Genomic DNA, 12099 nt, shown 5'->3' with positions numbered 1-12099 from the left:
AAGATGTTGCAACATTATCCAACGTGCATCATATCACTAAGGAATACATTGTTGGGAAGCTCCTTGTAGCCTCATTCAAAGGAAAAGCTCTACAATGGTTTCCAAGCCTTGTTGTGGGTTCACCAAATTCTTGGGATACATTGGGAGATGTCTTGACAAAACATTTCAAAGACTAGTTAGATTTTCTATCTCTTGTTGAGTAACTCACAACCATATAGTGTGCTCCTCATGAGCAGATAATGGATTTCAACTATAGATTTCAAAAAATATGGAGCATAATACCAATTCAGGTAAGGCCTTCAAAAGAACATGTTTTTCTATATTATTTGAGGGGCCTAAATAGTGATATATTTGCCATGCTACAATCTATGGGAGGTTATTCATTACCACAAGGTTATGACATTTCTATAAGAGCTGAGACTAGTCTTATTCAAGAAGGTAAAATTTTTCCTAGGCCTCCAATGCCTATATATCTAGATATTCAACCTAATACACCCCTAGCCATACCACCTTTTAACTCATTATCTGCTATTCCAAGCTAAGAAATCATAGTTGTAGGCCTTTAGAAGAGCTACAAGACCTAAGAGATGGCCAAAAAAGGATTGAAAGCCTCATGCAAAGCCTTAGCAATGAGCTAGTAAATATTAAGAAGGGAGATTATTAGGCTAGGCAACCATCCCAACCTAAGAATTGATTTCCAGATCAGCCTTCTTGGAATTAGTTTCAAAGCCAATACCCACTTAATAGGCAAAATTATAATCAAAGACCTTTCAAGCCTTATAATTACTAATCCTTTGAATACTACTCCTCCAAATACTATTAGAGATATGGTCCCTACTCAAAATAACCTTACAAAAAACCATGATTGGTGTTATCCTTGTAATCGTCAACACAATCAGGCTACATGCTCTAAAGGTGTGATGAATCAAGCATTTATGGTTCAAGGTGCTTCTAATGCTCAACCCACATCTAGTGTTGATGCTGAGAGACAACTAGAGGTTCCTCCTGTGGATGCTACATTCATGAACTATCAAAAAGAGGAACATTGTGGTTTGAATAGAGATAGTACCATAAGTGTTGTCTACAAATACTATTAGAGATATGGTCCCTACTCAAAATAACCTTACAAAAGACCATGATTGGTGCTATCCTTGTAATCATCAACACAATCAGGCTACATGCTTTAAAGGTGTGATGAATCAAGCATTTATGGTTCAAGGTGCTTCTAGTGCTCAACCCATATCTAGTGTTGATGCTGAGAGACAATTGGAGGTTCCTCCTATGGATGCTACATTCATTAACTAGCAAAAAGAGGAACATTGGGGTCTGAATAGAGATAGTACCACATGTGGTGTCTACACTAGATCAAAGAAAAGAGCCCTAGAAGGTGATGTAGGGACAAGTAAGGACATGACAACTAAGAAGCCTTCTTCACTCTAAGGAGAAAAGGAGCAATAAATAAATCTTCCAATTACCACTCAAGAAGAGTCACATCAACAAGTACATCCTGATGTTCCTAAAGTCCTAGATAAAGTACATGCTACTATTCCACTTAATATTTTTGAGTACATGAAAAGGATGAGTATCAACATGTCCATGTGGGGTTCTCTAGCTATTCCGAGATCGACTTTCTTGTTAAAGGAGGCCTTGGTAGTAAACATTCCAAGTAAATTTTTTGATGAGCCTTATAGGGTTGTTCTCACAAGCCAAGGAACTATTACTCCAGCTAGTTGCAAGAAGGAAAATTAGATCCAAGGTAAGGATGTAAAACCTCCACCATTTTATGTTTCATTGATCATTAGAAATAATTTGGTTCATAATTGCATGGTAGATAGTGGGGCTAGCTACAAGATTTGTTATGCCCAAGAAGATAGTAGACTAGCTAGGTTTGAAATATGAACCCTTAGAGAAAGGTATAGTCCAACTGGATGGTTCATGTGAAAACACATTAGGTCTCATAAAGAATGCAAGTCTAACACTCCATGCATGTCCTACCTTTTCTATTCCCCTAGATATCTTTGTGATAGATTTACCCCCATATTTTTCCCTTTTCTTATCAAGAGAGTTCACGACCAAGATGGGAGACTACTTATCAACAAATTGGTCTCACATGATATTTAGGACCAAAGTAACAATTAGGTTTAAGTTGCTTCCCAAAGACCATATTGAACCTTACAAACCTAGTGTAATCAATTCCAATTGTATTGCACTTGATCAAGAAGAAGACCTTACTACCAAATATACAAATACCCAAGTTGATAGTATCCCTAATGTCTTGCTAGGTGAGTGGGCAACACAAAAAACCCCAAAAATTGAGACCAATGACATTAAGATTGAAGATATTAAAGATATTGGTATAGGGAATTATGTCTTCCAAGAAGTTGGTTTAGTGATGCCAAACCTTACCAAAGACACAACTGATCATCTTGAGCAACAAGATCAGGTTTGGGAGTTATACTTTAATGGCTCTAGGAGTAAGAATGGTTCAGGTGGGGGAGAAATGTTGATCTCTCCTCAGGGAGATAAATATTATACAACCTTTCATTTTAGTTTTTCATGCACAAACAATATAGTTGAATATGAGGGGTCAATCCAAGGATTGGAATGGGCTAGAATGAGAGGTATCAAATGCATAAAAGTATCTGGAGATAGTGAGTTAGTTGTAAACTAGGTGGGAGGGTTGCACATGACTAAGAATGAAAAATTAAAAGGCTATAAGCAAAGAGTGTGAGATATAATTGAAGATTTTGATTCTTTTAATATAGTTGATATTCCTAGAAGATTGAATCAACATGTTGATAGATTAGCTATTGTAGGAGCATAATTTAGTATAGTTGAAAACATTAGCAAAGAGGAGGTACAAGGCATATCAAAGTTGTGGTCAAACCTTCCATAATTGAAAATGATGTTAATTGGCAAGTTTTTTTGATAGTGATGAACAAATTCTAAATTCTCTACTTGAAGAAGACATGTATTCATCTTTCAACCAACATAAAGTAAATGAACAATATGGTGATCAGGTTATATATCTTAGTTTCAATAAGTTGTCCAAGGGGTTGGTTACTCTAGAGTCTATCTTTAATATTGTTGACCAAGTCAAAATGAATAAAACCAGCTTGGTGGTTCAACAACATCACTATGAAGACCTTGAGATTGTAGAAGGAAAGAATTTAAAGTGTGGTAAGGAAGTTCTTGCTAAATAAATACAATCTTACAGCTACCTTTTTCAAGAGTTCAATAATTTTTTTCATTGGGGATATGCAGACCTTAAAGGTTTTGATCCACACCTTTCCCAACATACTATTGAGTTAGAATCTAATTCCAAACCTATAAGGTAGAAGCCAAGGTTGGTCAATCCAAAGTTAGAACCCTTAATGTAAAAAGAGGTTTTAGAACTCATTGAAAATAGAATAATATTTCCTATCAAACACACCGGTTGGGTGTTAATTTTGGTTCCTATCAAAAAAAAGAATGGGGAGTTGAGATTATGTGTCAATTTTAGAGACTCAATAGAGTTTCATTGAAGGACTATCACCCTTTATCATCCATGGAGAAAATGCTTTGATGTGTTTAAATTTCTAAGATATTTTCACTTCTTGATGGATATTCTAGCTATAACCAAGCTCTAGTCAAGGAGGAAGACCAATTTAAAAGTGAATTCACCACAAAATTGGAAACCAATATCATATAGAAGGATTCCTTTTGGCTTGTCCAATGCGGGGGCAACTTTTGAAAAGTCCATAGAAATGGTTTTTAGTAATCTAATATACAAATTTGTGCTAATCTATTTGGATGATATCACATTTTTCACCAAGCATGTTGCAGATCAGCTTGGACATCTGGGGAAAATCTTAAAAAGATGTAGAGAGTTTGGCATATCTCTCAATCCAAATAAGTGTGTCTTTTTTTTCCATAAGGGAAAACTATTGGGATATGTTGTATCCAAACAAGGCATCACCATTGATCCTAAAAGGGTTGCAACCATCCTAGAGTTAACTTTGCCACATCATAAGAAAATATTGCAGAGTTTCATCAGGAGGATCAACTTTGTCAAATGCTTTATTCTAGATATTGCTAACTTACTTAAGCCATTGACAACAATGCTCAAGAAAAATGTTGTTTTCATCTGGTTAGAAGAAACCAAACATAGTTTTGTAGCAATAAAAGAATGTCATGTCCCCTTTTCAAATAATTAAAAATAATAATCTTTGCTAAGGCAAGCCGGCCCAAAAAGGCGAAGTTTCAGCAAAAGGGGTAAATTTTTGGTAGCGAATGGACTAAAAAATGAAAATTATTATTAAAATATATTTTATTAACTCCTCTTGGATGTGAGTTAGGGTTATGCCCTCTTTTAAGGGGTTTGGAGGCATTTTGGGTGGATTCCAGAACTTGATTTTTGCTCATTTCTTTGTTATTCTTTAGAGGCTGTCAAACCTGTGGAGAAGGAGACCCAAGAATGGGAGTTTGAAAGTTTCTAGGAAGGCTAAGGATGGGAGTTTGAAGCCATTCCATGTGCATGCTCAGGTAGAGTTTTCCTTTGTGCTGACTAGTGCAGATTTGTGGTTTTTCGGATGTGTTTTTTTGTAAGAGTTTGGTGTTTCCGGTTGAGTATTTCATATCAGTTTGGGTTGCTGCTGTATTTAAAAATTTTAGATGTTAAAATAGAGCTAAATATATGTATTTTTTCATGATTATACTTCTATGATAAATTATTAGTGTTTTGTGGTGTTTTCAGGCTATTCTATGTTGTTTTCGGAAGCCCGATGAGCATTATTTTTATCCTCCATTTGGGAGCTGTTGTGTAAATGTGATATAGATCTGAAAATGTCATTTTGTAGGATTTTATGCTGCTGAAATTTCTATAAAAATTTCCACTTTCATATTTAGTAATAATATGTGAAGCTGTGAAGTTTTTGGCACTATTTTCGGCATACCTGATTTGGGGTTTATTGAGAAATTGGTGGATCTTTGAAAGATTGGTTTTTTGATCTTAAAGATCTGATTAGAGGCTTGAAATATCACATAAAAATCAGAAAAGGGACATTTCAATAGTATTAGAGCTATGATCTTACCAGCCTAAGGGTTTGTAGAAGTTTGCATGTCAGTTTGACAACTACCCAAATCTTGCATGTCATAATTTATGGTTGCATGTCGCTTCTAATCAGCTACATGTCAAAATTTATGGTTGCATGCTACTTCTAATCATTTGCATGTTAGTTCTTGGTGAATTTGGTGGTTGCATGTTTCTTCTAATCAGTTGCATGTCAAAATATATGGTTGCATGCTACTTCTAATCATTTGCATGTTAGTTCTTGGTGTTTGAAGAAGTTATAACCTATTGGGGTTACACTCTACTTTATTTAAAATGAACAGGTATAGTACAAAGTCTCAGAGGACACAATTTTGGACAATTGATATCGAGAATCAGAATAGTAGAAAGGATGGTTATTTAGACATTCAAGATAAACTTAGGAAAATAAGTCATGACATGTCTGAATAGTTGGTTGAGCACCACCGTATGATGAATGACATGTTGTCCGACCCAGCTAAGGTGGATAAGTTGACTGAATTTCTATTTGGTAGATTTTCTCACAAGACAGATGACACAATTACCAAGAACTTGCATGAGGAGTTTGAGAAACTAGCTTATAGCCAGGCTGAGGTCTCAGATTCTACTCTGCCACAGGAGGTAGTGAGAAAGGATATTACGCAGATTGATAGTAATGGTCAACTTGATACTCAAATTGAGACAATTGTATACAGGTCGTCAAAGGGTGATGTCATAGGTATTCATGATGGTATAGTTATAATAGGTAGTGACTATAGCATAGTGGGTTCAGATGATGATTATGAGGATGTTTTTGTGTATGATGGTGAGATACCTGGTAGAGATGAGCAGACATTGAGCATTCATGACTTTGCTGAGAAAGAGTACCAAGCATAGTTAGATGCTTTGACACATGAGGTTGAGGGTGGTAGGACTTCACATGATTTGTCTAGCTGGCTGAAAGTGAACAAAGACAATATTGTGACTTCATTATCTCGTCATGACAGGTATGTGGAGTTAGTTGGTATTGGTCATATTACTCAGGTGAGGAGTTTTCTTGAGTTACCAGCTAATTCTAGTTTACAGATATGGACTCGAGATTATTATATTGGCATTTGGGATTCAGTTGACTGGAGATCTTTAACACTTTTTGGTAGCAGTGTTTGTTTGGGTGTTATCATGGATTTGATTAGCAGATTGCAAGGTGTTGTCTTTTCTTGTGACAGCAGCTTGTCCGATGTTGGTATTAGTTTTTATACATCAGTGTTGGGCTTTGTTCATATATCCAGTCAACCATTTTTTCTGGAATGTGTTGATGATCTTTCATATTTGGCAGTGTGTATAGATGAATCTCAGGCTCATATTGGTATTGATGACATCTAGGAGGATGCAGTGGGCAGTTTTGAAGACTTATTTTCCTTGGTGGTTTCTTTTGGTACAAAGGAGTTGGATAGTAGTGCTACAGTTTTTGATACTTCATATGTTGATATGAGTTTTGGAGTTGATTCGCATGATATGGATGGTAATACTCTAGAGACCAGTAACCTTGAGGATGCTCCTTTAGATAGTGCATCAGAGGAGGTTTGTAGGATACATTCTAGCCAGTGCCATCATGTGTCTAGTCAGTTGAGAGTTACTGAGTGAGACATTGCTATCGCTTGCCATCATTTCGATGTTGCTCATCAATTGTTAGTAGTTTATGGATGGGGTTCTCCTACTAGTGATGAGCAGGGAGGTAGTTATCTTTCCTTGATAGAGTTCCACTCTTTATAGGAGGCTATCCAGATTCTGAGATAGGATTATATGCAGTTGGTAGCCGACAGAGATTATCTTATGGAGTGGGGCAGTACAGCATATGATGCATTGTTGGCCAAGGAAGATGAGGTGAGTGAGCTTACTCAGCAGCTTGAGGTGACTTCTGAGATTCTTGAGAGTACACAGTTGGATTTCAAGGAGTCATAGTTTCATTTGGCTAAGGTGACCATGGAGTTAGAGCAACTACAATCTTTACTAGATTTTGTACAGTCACAAGCTGTGGTGTCTGGTGATTCGAGGATGTCCATGGTCGAGATTTTCAAAGATAGTGGAGAGGGGGATGCATCCATCCTTGATACTAACATTGGCATATCAGGTTCATCCCCACTAGAGTCAGGTTCAGTTGAGTTGGGTGTTGTAGCAGGTTGTTGTGGTATGCCTGACATGGTGGTGACCTCTAGTACTAATGGCATGAAGACTAGAGATGTTGTATCAAAGACCATGTGTGATGTTGGTGAGATGACAATTGGCATGGTTCTTGCTAGTAATACTACTCCCTTGGTGATGTCTTCAGAGGTAGTAGTCAGTTCCAACTTGGTTAGTGATCAATTCTAGTTAGTTACATCTGGATTATAGTCTGAGTCACTGACTGAGATTGGCGCATTCTATCGACATTACATTTTGAGGTATGCTCATCAATTCACCTTTGATGACCATGTTGATGAGATGATGATACAGAGATTTACTTTGGTTCCTAGTGCTTATCATCAGTTATGGGATAGTTTGACACCTCAGGATGAGAGTTGTGATAGGCATGACATGGTGATAGGTTCTGCAGTTGACAGCTTGATAATACGTGACTTAGAGCAGGAGTTTTGGAGTGATGCTTCAACAGGTGTTGTTATTGATTCTACTCCTTTGGCTATGACATCTCCTGACTTAGCTGGTGATCAGTCATAGTGGGTTGTATCACTTGTTCATGGTGAGCTGATGACTGAGGTTGGTTTTTTTTTTATCAACATTATATTGCAAGGTATTTACATCAGTTAGCATTTGATCCTTGTGTTGAGGAGTTGATGATAGGCAAATTTGGTTTGGGTTCCATTTCTTACTGTTTATCTTGTGATGGCTTTTCATCATTAGGGGTGCATGGGAGTTATGGTTATGAGACAATGGTCGGTGATCTGCAGAGTTGTGTTGATTACAGGAGTTGTACAGTGTGTGGATTCTCCATACTTGGTATAGTTTCATTCGAGAGAATTCACCATTGTTGCAAAGTTGGATTGTACATTCTGTATAGGCCAATGGGATGCGTTGATGGTTTTTACTATGTTGGTAGTTTTATTTGTCCATTTAACTTGGGTTCTAATGTTCTAAGAGTTTTTGTCTCATGGGTTTCTGACTGTGGCAGTGGTTATTTTGGAGTTTGGTTGAGTTGTAATTGTCAGTTTGATTATGGATTCCTCTTGGTTATATTGCAGAGGATATTGCAGGAGCTTGTGTTTATTTGACAGTAGTATAGTTCATGACTACATTTGGGATCTAGGTGGATTGATTGGTTTATTTTTCAGCCATTTCTTGAGAATAAGCAATATTTGGGAGGGGAGGACTTTTCATGTCCCCTTTTCAAATAATTAAAAATAATAATCTTTGCTAAGGCAGGTGGGCCCAAAAAGGCGAAGTTTCAGCAAAAGGGGATAATCTTTGGTAGTGAATGGACTAAAAAATGAAAATTATTATTAAAATATATTTTATTAACCCCTATTGGACGTGAGTTAGGGTTATGCCCTCTTTTAAGGGGTTTGGAGGCATTTTGGGTGGATTCTAGAACTTGATTTTTGCTCATTTCTTTGTTATTCTTCAGAGGCTGCCAAACCTATGGAGAAGGAGACCCAAGAATGGGATTTTGTAGGTTTCTAAGAATGATAAGGATGGGATTTTGAATCCATTCCATGTTCATTCTCATGTAGAGTTTGCCTTTGTGCTGAACAGTGCAAATTTGTGGTTTTTCGGGTGTGTTTTTTTGTAAGAGTTTGGTGTTTTTGGTTGAGTATTTCATATCAGTTTGGGTTGATGCTATATTTCATACTTTTAGATGTTAAAATAGAGCTAAATATATTTATTTTTTCATGATTATACTTCTGTGATAGATTATTAGTGTTTTGTGGTGTTTCCAGGCTATTCTATGTTGTTTTCAGAAGCCCGATGAGCATTTTTTTTATCCTCCATTTGAGAGCTGTTGTGTAAATGTGATACAGATCTTAAAATTTCATTTTTTAGGCTGTTATTCTGCTGAAATTTCTATAAAAATTTCCACTTTCAGATTTAGTAATAATATGTGAAGCTGTGAAGTTTTTGGCACTATTTTTGGCATACCCGATTTGGGGTTTATTGAGAAATTGGTGGATCTTTGAAAGATTGGTTGTTTGATCTTAAATAACTGATTAGAGGCTTGAAATATCACATAAAAATTAGAAAAGGGACATTTCAAAGAAGGATTATCAGCTGCCCCTACTTTGGTAAATTCCATTTTCTTGAAAGATTTCACAGTATGCATATGATATTTTGGATAAAAATTTTGCAGTGCTTGTTCAGCAAAATGATCAAGGTTTAGAACAACCTATTACTTTATTTAGTAGGGTTTATAAGAATATGAGAAAATATATAATTTCATTGAAAAACATGTGCTTGTTGTGGTAAGAAGCCTAAAATAGTTCAAATAGCTGGTTTCTAGCAACAAGATACATCTTATGGTAGCTCATCCTAGTGTAAAAGAATACTTTATAAGTAGGGATCTCAATGAAAAGAGAGTTGATTGCATAACTTGAGTCATGGAATATGACATATATATTTAAGTGACCAAGCTTGTCAGAGGGAAGGGTTTATGTGAACAACTAGCAAATGAGAAGATTAGAACCACTAATGATATAGTAGAAGTTATCCTTGCTAATCAATATATTCCATAATAAAATCAATCAAACAGTTGGCTACAAGAGATGGTTCATTTTTTGAAAACTAGTGAATGTCCTCCATTACTTGATAGAGCTAAGTGAAGGTATTTCAACTTGTAATCTGTACCTTACATTTTAGTTTATGGTCTTTTGTTCATGAAAGATATGAATGGAGTCCTCCTCAAGTGCATTGATAATGACCACACCAGTAAGTTCTTAGAGAAATTCCATGATGAAGGAGGTCACTTCTCTCCAAAGACAAGAACTTATAATATCATGAGGGATGGATATTATTAGCCCAACCTCTTTAAGGATGCTCATGCCTTGGCAAGAAAGCGCAAGTAGTGTGCATTATTTTCTAGAAAAGAAAGGTTGGCTACCTTACCTCTACATCCTATTCTAATTGACTAGCCATTCATAAAATGGGGTATTAATTTTGTGGGCCCTATAAATCCAAATTCTAGTGCTAGCCACAAATGGATCCTAACTACCATGAATTATTTCACATGCTGGACAAAGGCAATAGCTATGAAGGAGGTTGATGAAACCACTGTTTTGAATTTCTCTGATGATTTGATTTGCACATTTGGAGTTCCTAACTTTGTTATATCTGATAATGCCTTGGCATTTGTGGGGACAAGAAAAATTGAATGAGAATTGAAGAATGGAGTATATCTCAATGTTCATCAAACTATTATCCTTAAGGAAATGGCCAAGCTGAAAGTACAACTAAGAACTTGCTAAGGATTTTGAAAAGGACTTTAGCATATAACAAGCATGATTGGCATTCCAAGTTGAATTCAGCTTTAGGTTTAATATAATTACTCCTAAATAGATTCTTGGCAATTTTCCTTATGTCCTAGTATACAAAAAACAAGCCAAACTACCTATTTATGTAGAGTTCCCTTCACTAGAGTTGGCTAATAATCTAATGCTTTTTGAAGAAGATGATCCATTGAATCTAACATATGCTAAATTACTAGAGCTCGAAGAGGAGAGTAATAAATCATTCCAAAAAATGGAATATCAATAGAGCCAAACCAAGAGGGTATTTGATAAAAAGTCTAAATTTAGAGTTTTCAAAGATAAAGATCTAGTTCTATGCTAGCATAGTTTAAAAAGTAGACCAAGCCACCATAACAAGTTTGATCACATGTGGACTAGGCCATTCATGATTTCTAAGTGTAAAGAACACAATACATAACAACTATCAATTGTATAAGGAGAATTTTTTCCAATCCCTATGAATAAGATTCACCTCAAGCTTTGTTTTGAGGTATGATATTCAAGTTCCTTCTTGTATATAGCTTTTCCTATTTTTGTTTTCCCTAAGTGGTGTTCCAACATAGCACTATCTATGGTGAAACTTATATGCACCTCTTTTGAGTGTATTTCACTTGTATATAAAAGACTTAAGACTATTTAACACTAGTTCGGGTGCATATAAGTTGCACGATAGCCACTACCTTCTTACACAGGTGTGTTCAGTTCTAGTTTTTTCTACTTTCAATAAAGTTCTTGAGTTCCATAATGGTGAGCAAGAAGAAGTGTTGCATTCATGCTAGTGCAGAAGTGTCCTCTCCCATAGTCATTTCTATAACTATAAATGACCCAACTACATATATCTGAACATGAGTGATTATTTTTGAACCCCATTAGTATAATTACTCTATACCCAATATATTGTCCAAGACCACTAGTTTTATGTCTAGCAAGAAGCCATTTAGTAGAAGTCACCAAAAGTATTACCAATTTTCATCACTGTACAAAAAAATTGGTAGAAGGGTTGACTAAGTCTCATTTTCATATAGGGTGGTGGTCATGGTTCACATTCTTCTTTTTAAATCATCAAATGTCATGCATGCATGAGAGGGATACATAAATAATTGATCATGTTTCATCTCTTATATCCCTAAGTTTGTCTAACCCTTATATTCAAATGTTTTATTACTTATGCCATAAACCTTGTTAAAGTTTTAAGTTGTGACCATGTGAAAGCTTTGTTCGCACAGTCGCAAGTAGTTACAGCTTAAACCCCAAAGTAGTGGTGATGGTATGTACAACATAGTCATCGAGTGGTTAATTTTATGTTCATGTGGTTTCAAAGAGTAAAGATAACTAGAGATTAAAGATGATGACACTACGAAATCTTTGTTCATGTGGTCATGGGTGGTTAAGATTAATCATGGGTTCAAGTTGTGAAGCAATGATTCCTATTTAATTGTAAGGTTGTGCTAAGTTAAAGTTGATCTAAGGTAAAGGTAATGATAATTTGATTCTTCCTTGGTCACATGGTCACAATGTTAAAAGGTTAAACTCTGATTATGACTATGAAGGTGCGAAGGA

Source organism: Cupressus sempervirens, chromosome 2, assembly GCF_028749045.1.
Source record: "Cupressus sempervirens isolate cs-2001-9-10 chromosome 2, ASM2874904v1, whole genome shotgun sequence".
In the NCBI taxonomy this organism is placed as follows: Eukaryota; Viridiplantae; Streptophyta; class Pinopsida; order Cupressales; family Cupressaceae; genus Cupressus; species Cupressus sempervirens.
This window is presented reverse-complemented; position numbering follows the sequence as displayed.